Below are 11,564 nucleotides of genomic sequence, written 5' to 3' on the forward strand. Positions count from 1 at the left end.
CTCTACAATATCTCCCAGAATATATAAGCAGAGAGTACTTCTTAACAAATTCTATGAGGCCAGCATTATCTAATTACCTAAACCAGACAAAAGCATTACAAGAAAAGAAAACTACAGACCAGTATCTCTCATGAATATAGATGCAAAAATCTTCAACAAGCTATGAGCGAATCAAATCCAACAATGTATAAAAAAGACTAATACACCACCACCAAGTGCAATTTATCCCAGGTATGCAAGGCTGATTCACCATTCAAAGCTCAATGCAATCCATTACAATAGACTGAAATAAAATGAAAAATCACATGATCTTATCACTAGATGCAGAAAAACCAAACACCCGTTCATGATAAAAACTTTTCTAACTTTATAAATAACATCTACAAAATACCTACAACTAACCCGATATTTAATAGTAAGAAACCTGAAGCTTTCCCAGTAAAATCAGGTTCAAGGCAAGGATGTCCACTCTCACTACTTTTCCCCCCAATATTTTACTGGGAGTTTTAGTTAATATAATAATTGAAGAAAAGAAAATAAAATACAGGCTGAGAAGAAGGAAATAAAACTGTCCTTGTTCACAGATGACATGATCATCTATGTAGAAATCTGAAATAATTGACCAAAAAACTCCTGAACCTGATAACTGGTTATAGCAGTATTATAGGATGAAAGGTTAATACACAAAAATTAATTGCTTTCCTATATACCAGCAATGAATAAGTAGAATTTGAAATGAAAAAACACAATGCCATTTATATTATCACCCCCACAATAAAATAGGTATAAATAACAAAATATGTTCAATATCTATGAAGGAAACAACAAAAGAAAAATTAAAGAAATGGATAGGTATTCCCTGTTCATAGATAGGAAGACTCAATATTGCTAAGATGTTACTCCTTCCCAATTTGATCTAGAGATTCAGTGCAATCCCAATCAATAGCCAAGTAAATTATTTTGTGGATATTAACAAAATGATTCTGAAGTTTATATGCAGAACCAAAAGACCCAAACTAGCCAACACAATATTGAAGAGAAGAACAAAGTCAGAGGAATGACATTACCCGACTTTAAGACTTATTATAAAACTACAATGAGCAAGACAGTGTGCTGTTGATGAAAGAATACACAAATGGATCAATGGAATAGAATTGGGAGCCTAGAAAGAGATCCACATAAATGTAGTCAGCTGGTCTTTGACAAGGGAGGAAAGGCAATACAATTGAACAAAAATAGTCTTTTCAACAAATGGTCCTGGAACAAGTGGACATCCTCATGAAAAAAAAAAAAGAATTTAGATACATATCTTATACCTTTCATAAGAATTAATTCAAAATGGATCATGGACCTGAATGCTAAATGTAAAATTTTAAAACTCCTAGAAGATGACATAGGAGAAAATCTATATGACCTTGTGTATGTGATGCCTTTTTACATACAACACCAGAACAAAATAATTTATAAGCTGAGCTTCATCAAAATGAAAAAACTGCTCTATGAAGGAGACTGTCAAGAGAATGAGAAGACAAACTCTTAAAATTCAACAATATGAAAAACAACCAGATTTAAAAATGGGCAAAAGTCCTAAACAGAGACCTCACCAAGAAGATACTCAGATGGTAAATAAGCATATGACAAGATCTCCAGATCACATGTCATTAGGGAAATGAAAATTAAAATGATGAGATATTACTATTAGAATGGCCAAAATCCAAAACACTTACAACCCAAATGCTGGTGAGAATGAGAGAGTCCTTGGTGAAGCAACAGGGACTCCCACTCATTGTTAGTGGGAATGCAGAATGTGACAGCCACTTTGGAAAAACAGTTTAGTGGTTTCTTACAAAACGAAACATACTCTTACCATATAATCCAGCTATTGTGCTCCTTTGTATTTACCAAAGGAGTGGGAAACATATGTCCACACAAATCATGCACATGGTTGTTCATTCATAATCGCCAAAAGTTGGAAGCAACCATGATGTCCTTCAGTAGGTGAATGGATAAATGAACTGTGGTCCATCCAGATAATAGAACATGATTCAGCACTACAAAGAAAGGAGCTATCAAGCCATGCAAAGAGATGACAGGAACTTAAATACATATTCCTAAGTGAAAGAGGCCAATCTGTATAATTTCAACTATTCAAGATCCCGGAAAATGGGTTTTGCCAGGGGTTGGAGTATAGGGAGGGATGAAAAGGCTGAGTACAGAGAATATTTAGGGCAGTGAAAATACTCTGTGTGATACCATAAGAAGATTACAGGTTAACATACATTTGTCCAAACCCACAGAATGTCCACCACTCTAAGTGAATGGTAATGTAAACTATGGGCGTTGGGTGCTTATGATATATCAGTGGAGGTTCATCAGTTTTGCCAAATGTGTCACTTTGGTGGGGATGTTGATAATGGGGGAGGCTATGCATATGGGAAATCTCTGTACATTTCCCTCAATATTGCTGTGAATCTAAAATTGTTCTAAAAGATAGTCTTAATTTAAAAAAAAAGATGGAAACTTTATTTTGGTTGGCTTTAAGCATTAGAGGGAAGTGTTTGCATTTAAAACATTCAGAGAATTTTGAACCTAGTTTTTCTTTCCTAAACTCAAGCTGGTCATAATCACAAGCAATAAGGGAGACTTTAAGGCTTTAGACATCTTTTTTACACATTTAACCACAATAAGCGATCTTAAGCATTTAATCTTAAACATTCAGTTTTAATGTTTATTCTACCGTCTCATCTCTCATTTTTCTCAAGAAGCCAGGGAGGTAGTAGAAATTTTTAAACAAAAATAATGAATGAGAGCCTGTTTATCATCCTTTTGTGAAAATGCTCATGCTAGGGCTTCCTTTGTTTTCTTCTAAACAATGACCTTTGAAATGAAAAAAAAAAAAAACTGATGGAAAAACCAAGTGAAAGTCTTGCATCAGAACTGACTCAGTGCAGAGCTGCATGTGTTCTAATCTTTAAGAACGGCTGTGGTGTGATTCTGGTTTGGTGGGTGGAGATGCTACATTAAGATTCAAGATGCATTTAGCTCTGCCAGAGTTGCAAAGTGACTTGCTCAACAACGCTAGGGTGGAAGCTAATTAAAGGAGGGTATGGTGCAAGGGCAGCAGAGGAGGGTCCCCGAAGGCTTTATACACAGTACACAGATGCTCATCTAACGAACAGAAAGATGCTCGGGGCTTTAGACTAGTCTCCACTCCCGTCTCAGCTAACAGCCACCAAATCCACAGCAACCATAACTGCAATGATTTGTCTGAATGACTGAACTCTTCATTTTTTACTTCTCTTAATGGGACCCCATCTTCCCAGCCTTCCATCACTCAGTGCTAAGGGTTCAGAAGAGAGCAGGTTCCAGCTGGGATGGGATGCTGGTGTCCTTATCTGACAGGAGAGATATCTATTATATAACCAGTTCTATTCCCTTACGTGTAATGAGACCACAGATAAGTGCTTTATCTGCCTCTGCTTTCTTTTCTGTATCTGTCATCTGAAGATAATAGAGTTATACCTCCTCCTTACACATTTTAGTGACACACTCGTGAAGACAAATTGAGGCTGAATGGTAATGTATCTGCAAAGTGCCAAGAGCTCTGGGAATAAAGGTTATGTATAAATAAAATTTATTATGAATGCCCGAATATTAATAAAGGCCTTTATATTTTACCCTGATGACACTCTACAAAGTCACAACTGTTGAATATCAAGCAGACCTCGCTACCCGCCCAAATAACACTTTCCAAACTCTAAGTTAGTCCCTAGGAAATAGCCATGAAGAAGGTAAAACCTGTCTCTGTGCTCCCAGGTCCCCCTTTTCCTTCTCAGGAGGATGCATCTGTGCCAGCAAATAAGTTCAGGGCTTTCATGGACTTTCTACTGAATACCCTCTCAGCCAAGGATTTTATAAATGTTTCCACTGAGGTATAAGTGATGGACACAAGCCTAATGTGTTCTCTTTCAGTATTTTTTAAATTTGGAAATAGTAGACAGTCTTTAGCCAAGTGGTTTAATCTAAAATGAGATTTATCAGGTTTTAATCTAAGTATCAGGAGGAGGTGTCTCTTTCTTCTTCTTTCTTTCTGATGGTGGTAGGGGTGAGGAAAGAAGGGAAATAGCAAGTTGGAGCTTCTGAAATCTTACTGCGTAGGTGCAGGTATTAAAAAATAACTGCAGTATTGAGCACTTTATCAACCACATTTATATACTATTAAATGTAACTCTCAGGTAGGTAGGACTTTCTTCATTTTATAGAAAAGAGTACAATAGTCCTCCCTTATCCACGGGGGATATGTCAAAACCCCCAGTGGATGCCTGAAACCATAGGTAGTACTGAACCCTATGGATACTATGTTTTTCCTCCCACATGCATACATACCTATAATAAAGTTTAATTTATAAGTCAAGCACAGGGAGAGATTAAAAACAAAAACAATAATAAAATAGAACAATTATAACAACATACCGTAATACAAATTATGTGAATGTGGTCTCTCTCACTGTCTCAAAATACCTTATTGTACTGTACTCACTGTACATACTTTTCACTGAAAGGAAGCACTTTACAGCTTCTCTTTGGCAGCACCACCACTCCGGCACTTTGGGCTCATTATTAAGTAAAATAGGGGTGACTTGAACACAAGCACTGAGGTGATACCACCACACTCAGTCTGATAACCTAGATGGCTACTAAGTGATTCACAGGCAGGGACTGTATACGTGTAGATACTGGACAAAGGGATGAGTCACATCCCAGGCGGGATGCAAACAGACAGCATGAGATTTCATCATCTTATTTAGAACTGCACACAGTGTAAAACTTATGAATTGTTTATTTCTGAATTTTTCCATTTCATATTTTTGGACCTTGGTTGGCTATGTATAACTGAAATCTCAGAAAGGGAAATCGTGGGCGAGGGGGGGACTACTGTACTGAAGCTTGAAGAGATTAAATAATTATCTGAAGTCACACAGCCAGAAAAGACTTGAGTTGAGCTCAAATTTGAACCCAAGCTTGGTTGACTCCAAAGGTGCTTTTCTTTAAAAAAAAAATAAATTTTTTTTAAAATTGACTTCAGAGAGGAAGAGGAAGAGAGAGAAACATCAGTGATGAGAGAGAATCATTGATCAGCTGCTTCCTGCACGCAGGAGGCATGTGAGCCCTAGGCATGTGCCCTGATTGGGAATTGAACCGTGACCTCCTGGTTCATAGGTCAATGCTTAACTGCTGAGCCATGCCAAAGTGCTTTTTTAAAAAACAAATCCTAATTATGTAAAACTTCCCCTAGGATGAACTTTGGACTCACCTCCTTCCGTTTCGTTCTTACTGGTTGAGCACAGATCTTTTGATGCTAACAGGTCTCTGTGTTCCTGACTCTGCAGTTCTTGTAACTAAAATAGACATGTGTATACTCAGCATGTTCTCCAGAAATAATTATGTTGTGGTGAAATGTCATCAATACATCTTTGGTATCTCCCAAATGCTTTTCAGTATTTCATCAAATTTAATGATGAATATGTTTCATTATAAATCAGAAAAAAATTAATGCTGCTATAATACATTTATGTATGACTCAATCTGAAGTCCTTTTCTTCATCAGCAATTTTCTTGACACTGTGCAGCATTTATCATGAATCTCTCTTTACTTCCATTATAGTGTATGTTTTTACTTCTCTTGCTCCTTCTTAGTGTTTCCTCGTGTTATTTTTTGCTTGCTCTTCTCTCTTTAACATGTATTCCTCCCAAAGCTCTTATGTAAGAATTCTGTTATGTTTTTCTTTCCCAATTTTCCTTAAGTGTTTGCAATCTTTATGTAGGCTTTTATTTCTTTACAGCATGAACCTGGATTCAGGCAATGTAGACTTGAATTTCCATCCATTCTCTCCCCTTGTTTTTCTGTATACTTATGCCTGTCTCTCATACACACATAAACACATACACCCCATTCAGTCCAATCTCTGTGTTTCCCATAGTATGGTAAATTACTATATTAAAGAATTCATAACTTCATATTTTTTTCCTATAACTTTAAAAAAATTAAAGTGTGTCCTGTCAGGATAGCTCAATTAGTTAGAATGTTGTCCTGATATGCCAAGTTTGCAGGTTTGATTCCTGTCAGGGTACATACAAGAAACAATCAATGAATGCATAATCTGTCAGGGTACATACAAGAAACAATCAATGAAATCAATGAATGCATAAATAAGTGGAACAACAAATTGATGTTTCTCTCTCTCTCTCTCTCTCTCTCTCTCTCTCTGTCTGTCTCTCTCTCTCTCTCTCAAATCAATCAATAAAAAAGTAAAATAAAGTGATAGTGATATATGAAAGTTAGATTCCTAATAAAATCAGTGATACATAGTAAAGTTTATTAGTAAAATTAATAACTAGTATTAATTTATTAGAGCCATTATCAAACTTTGTGAGTGTACAGTTTCGTTTTCTTATGTTTGATTTTTCAGAAATGCAGACTGCCACATGCAGCTCCTCATTTGCATGTGTCCGGAGCCTTGGAAGCTTGACTACCCTACGTTCTCCTACAACTGAACATGGAGAGCTTGTTTGGAGGTTCTAGTAGGGAAGCACAGCTGCTCGTATACCCTCGACTGAAGAAGATCCCCTCCTCTATTGGGTAAGGTCATCCTCTACCACCAAGCTTGCAGCCTGAAGCTTCAGAAGGGATGCACATGGAGCAGTGAGGGAGGAAGGGGACACCTGCCTAGCCAGCCAGATTGGCTGAATCAACCATGGCCATCAATGGGGTGACAGATGTCACAGCCAGATCACTCTCACATCCTTCTTATGTGATCCTCTCTCATCCATAGGCTTCTTTCTACTTTTTTACAGTTATTCACTGACTGTCATTTCATGACTCAGCTGCCTGTCAACAAAAGGATTAATTGGGGCCATTGGTGACATGTCCTCTTGTCACATCCACTCAGTCCACTGCCATTACTCTGATTGTTTGGTCTTTTATCCAGAGCTCTCCCTCACTTAGAAAAATTTAAAAATTTTTTTAGGCTTCACAATATGTCAAGTGTAAAACCCTTGATTTTATCTATTAATATCCTTCTCACTAGCTCTGTCCTAAAGAGGAGGGAAGTCTCTCACATCAATAACTATAATTTTTTTTCTTTTAAAAATTGGCTACCATTTTCCAAGAACACCCTGAAAGTATTTAAAAGAGAAAATAGTTTAAAAATGTTTCTTTACAAGTTCTGTGGTCTATTTCCCCATGTAGCAGAGAAACACCCTATTGACTTTTCCTTTCACATGTAGTTCCATTGAAAATTATCTTGTGAAGACTCGCTTTTATCTCTAGGGTATTCTTTCAATTACACTAATTATGATAAATAGAACCTGCACATTCTAAGACTGTAAAATAGCGTGTTAAGACCCAACAAATATTTGCCATAGGTAGTTGTTGTTTTTTAATTTTTTAAATTTGATTTTTAGAGAGGAAGGAAAGAAGAGAGACAGGGAGAGAGAGAAACCTTGATCTAAGAAAGATACATTGTTCCACTGCCACTCACACATGCCCTGACTGGGGATCAAACCTGCAATTTAGGTATGTGCCCTGATGGGGAATCGAACCCCGGTGCATGGGCCGAATATCTGAGCTTCTTCACCTATTCAACTGAGCCACATCAGCCAGGGCTGCCACAGGTTATTTTTAATCATATATATGATTATATATAAAAATATATATATATATATTTTTTTTACCATTTCACACAAAATGCTATAAACTACTCTTGTATTCATAGATTATCCTGCAAGATACATGACCTCCATCCAAAGTACCAGAAAGAAAACTTACTGCTTCTTCCCTTTGATGTTCTTCCCTCTTCCTACACACACTTAATGAAGACATCTGCCTGACAATATTCAGCTTGTCAAATTAGACAAAAAACAGCCCAATCTTCCTTGTCATTTGCAAAAAGAGTAAACCAAAAAAAGGATGTCAGAAATATATACACTCTATCGTGCCCTTAGCCCATTCCTTGCTAATTATAAGAAGATTGATGGATGCTGAATGGTTTTTACAGTTCTCTTAATTTTGATGTTCCCTCCTGAAGAATGGATTTTTTATTACTAATGAAATGCATGTGCAACACGCAAAAAATGAAGAGAAATTGCTAGAGAGGAAAGTGGATGATAAAAATATCTGGGCTTCTCCACCTATTCAAATGCTTGATCCACTATGCAGAAAACTCTACCAGTGGTTCTCAACCTTCTGGCCCTTGAAATACAGTTCCTCATGTTGTGACCCAACCATAAAATTATTTTCGTTGCTACTTCATAACTGTAATATTGCTACTGTTATGAATGGTAATGTAAATATCTGATATGCAGGATGGTCTTAGGCGACCCCTGTGAAAGGGTCGTTCGACCACCAAAGGGGTCGCAACCCACAGGTTGAGAACTGCTGTAAGAGTAAAAGAAGGAAGTTGAATAGAAAGAAAGCATGTTCCCTAAAGGGCTTAAAATTAATTCCAAATATCTATAAATAACTAGACCTGCAAATTACATACATAAAATGCTGACACACTCATATCTGTTCTCTATGTAGCCTCTCTTGTCTTTATCCCCTACCCAGTGGTCGGCAAACTCATTAGTCAACAGAGCCAAATATTAACAGTACAACGATTGAAATTTCTTTTGAGAGCCAAATTTTTTAAACTTAAACTATATAGGTAGGTACATTGTTATTAACTTAATTAGGGGTACTCCTAGGCTTAGGAAGAGGCACACTCAAGGGACCAAAGAGCCACATGTGTCTCGTGAGCCGCAGTTTGCCAACCACTGCTACCTCATTCAAATTTATTCCCTCTCTTCTCTCCTTCTCCACAACATATTCCACAGCAGCCTACATGTACTGTAGAACAGAAACCACCCCATTCAAATTTATTCCCTCTCTTCTTTCCTTCTCCACAACATTTTCCACAGCAGCCTACATGTACTGTAGAACAGAAACCACCTCTTGTGCACACTTGGGAATTACTTGTTTGTGTGGACCAGTGATTTCAACTGCTTTGCTGCAAGAATTTTTAAAACATGCATTACTTGACTATTTAGTTAGGGGCACTGACCTCTTTTCCCTTAGATTGTCAAATGGAAAAAAAAAGACCACAGCCAACACAACAATAGTTGTCCAGTGTGAATGACGTGTCTTGAACCATAAATATATAGGTCATATAACAGAGTTGCATCTTATTGGTCACTTTGCATAATAAGGTTGCATCTGATACCAGAAATCGTTATATACAAGTATAGGCCCCTGATTTTTTAGAACATTGTTTTATTTTCAATTACAGTTGACATACATTATTATATTAGTTTCAGGTGTACACCCCAGTGATTTGACATTACATAACTTACTAAGTGACCATCCTGATAAATCTTGGACTCATCTGACACCATACATAGTTATTAGAATATTATTAACTATATTCTCTATGCTGTACTTTACATCCCCATGACTATTCTGTAACAACCAATTTGTACTTCTTAATCCCTTCAGAAAGCAATAACAATTGAGACAGAATTTCATTTTTAGGTATTTTAGGCAATAAGGTGATATTAATCAAAGGTGAGGAAAACTGAAAATGAGCTGGAATAACATCCTCACCTACAGCAAGACTTGATATAAAAAACATCTACCAGTTGAATAATTTCTGTAAGGAGTATCTATTCAGTATCAGCCTTGTCCATTTCAATTTAAGAAAATAACTACCCAAATGAGAGTCCTTTTTCCATTTAGTGTTCCTCATTTCACTTTCTCTTTCTCCATTTCTGGTTGGAAGATCAAGTAATCTTCCCTTTATAATTTCTTAGATTTGCTTCTATGTTCTTAAAAGTTTGTCAAATATCCTTTCTCAGGATTTATTCTTATATTTTATTCTTTGGTCTTTTCAAGTTATTTCACAACCTTCACATTGGTTGTATTATAAGTATTTTTTTAAATATATTTTTTATTGATTTCAGAGAGGAAGGGAGAGGGAGAGAGAGATAGAAACATCAATGATGAGAGAGAATAATTGATTGGCTGCCTCCTGCATGCTCCACACTGGGGATTGAGCCCACAACCCAGGCATGTGCCCCAACTGGGAATCAAACTGTGACCTCCTGGTTCCTAAGTTGATGCCAAACCATTGAGTACACCGGCCAGGCTATAAATATTAGTTTTAAAACAGCAAATAATCTCATCTACTCCTGAGGCAGCTCTCCTTCAGTAATAACTAAGTTATCTCAACAGGATGGAGTGAAAAATGGCATCATAGCAAGAAGCTTATATTGCACTAGTTAAGTACCAGGAATGACCGGTACTTAACTACTAGTAGTACATAATCAGAGATAAGAGACTAAACAACAGTGGTAGCTAATTTGGAAAAATTCCTGCTCTATTAATTGTTATACATTTTGATAGCAACTATACATCCCTAATAATAAACTACAAGTGATCAAATTATGCCTCTCAATCATCATGATAACACAGGAGGACACTGTGAAAGCAGAAGCTATAAAATGCCCCATACTATCTGAGTAACCAAAGAATTAGGGTTAAGAAATCAGTGATGATGGAAAGAGCCTTTTTTTTTCTTTCTTCCTTGCCTCTACCTTCAAAAATTTCTGTTTCCTTCCCAAACCACTAGGAAAATGCCTACTAGATCTGATTTTCTTTCCTAACCCAGGTAGTACAAGTCTTGAGAAATGAAGTAAAAAAAAAAAAAGCATAAAAAATAGCATTGATTTTAGAGAGACAGATGAAGAGAAAGAGAAAGAGAGAGAGAAAAACAGATTTGTTGTTCCACTTATTTCATGCATTCATTGGTTGATTCTTGTATGTGCTCTGACTGGAGATCGAACCCACAACCTTGGCGTATTGGGATAACTCTATAACCAACTGAGTTACCCAGCCTAGGCCAATGAGAAATCACTTTAAAACAAAGCACATAAAAATAAGGCACAAAATAAATTTAATGTAAGGTTCTCATTGAAAATTACTTCCTGTATGTCAGGAAACCGTTATCAATTTATAGATGTCAAACAAACGATTAAAGATAATGCAATTATACTATGAACACATCCAATCAATAAGAACTTACTGAATGACCACCTGCCAGGTATTGCTCTGGTGGCTGGAAAACATAGCCGTAAACAAAGCAAATACCTTGCTCTTAGGAGCTTATGTTCTACTGGTGATGAGAACATAGAGAAAATCACTAAACAAACACATATACAATGTATTGGATGGTGGGAGTACTACAAAAAAAAAAAATTGGGAAGAGTGAGAGAAATGATGGTAGTGGGTAGGAGCCAGCTATTTATACAGAACTAGAGGCCCGGTGCACAAAATTGGTGCACTTGGGGGGGGGTGTCCCTCAGCCCAGCCTGCACCCTCTCCAATCTGGGACCCCTCGGGGGATGTCCGACATTGGACATCCCTCTCACAATCCGGGACTGCTGGCTCCCAACCGCTTGCCTGCCTGCCTGCCTGATTGCCCCTAACCACTTCTGCCTGCCTGCCAGCCTGATCACCCCCTAACTGCTCC

The sequence above is a fragment of the Myotis brandtii genome, unplaced genomic scaffold, assembly GCF_000412655.1.
Source record: "Myotis brandtii unplaced genomic scaffold, ASM41265v1 scaffold237, whole genome shotgun sequence".
Lineage (NCBI taxonomy): Eukaryota > Metazoa > Chordata > Mammalia > Chiroptera > Vespertilionidae > Myotis > Myotis brandtii.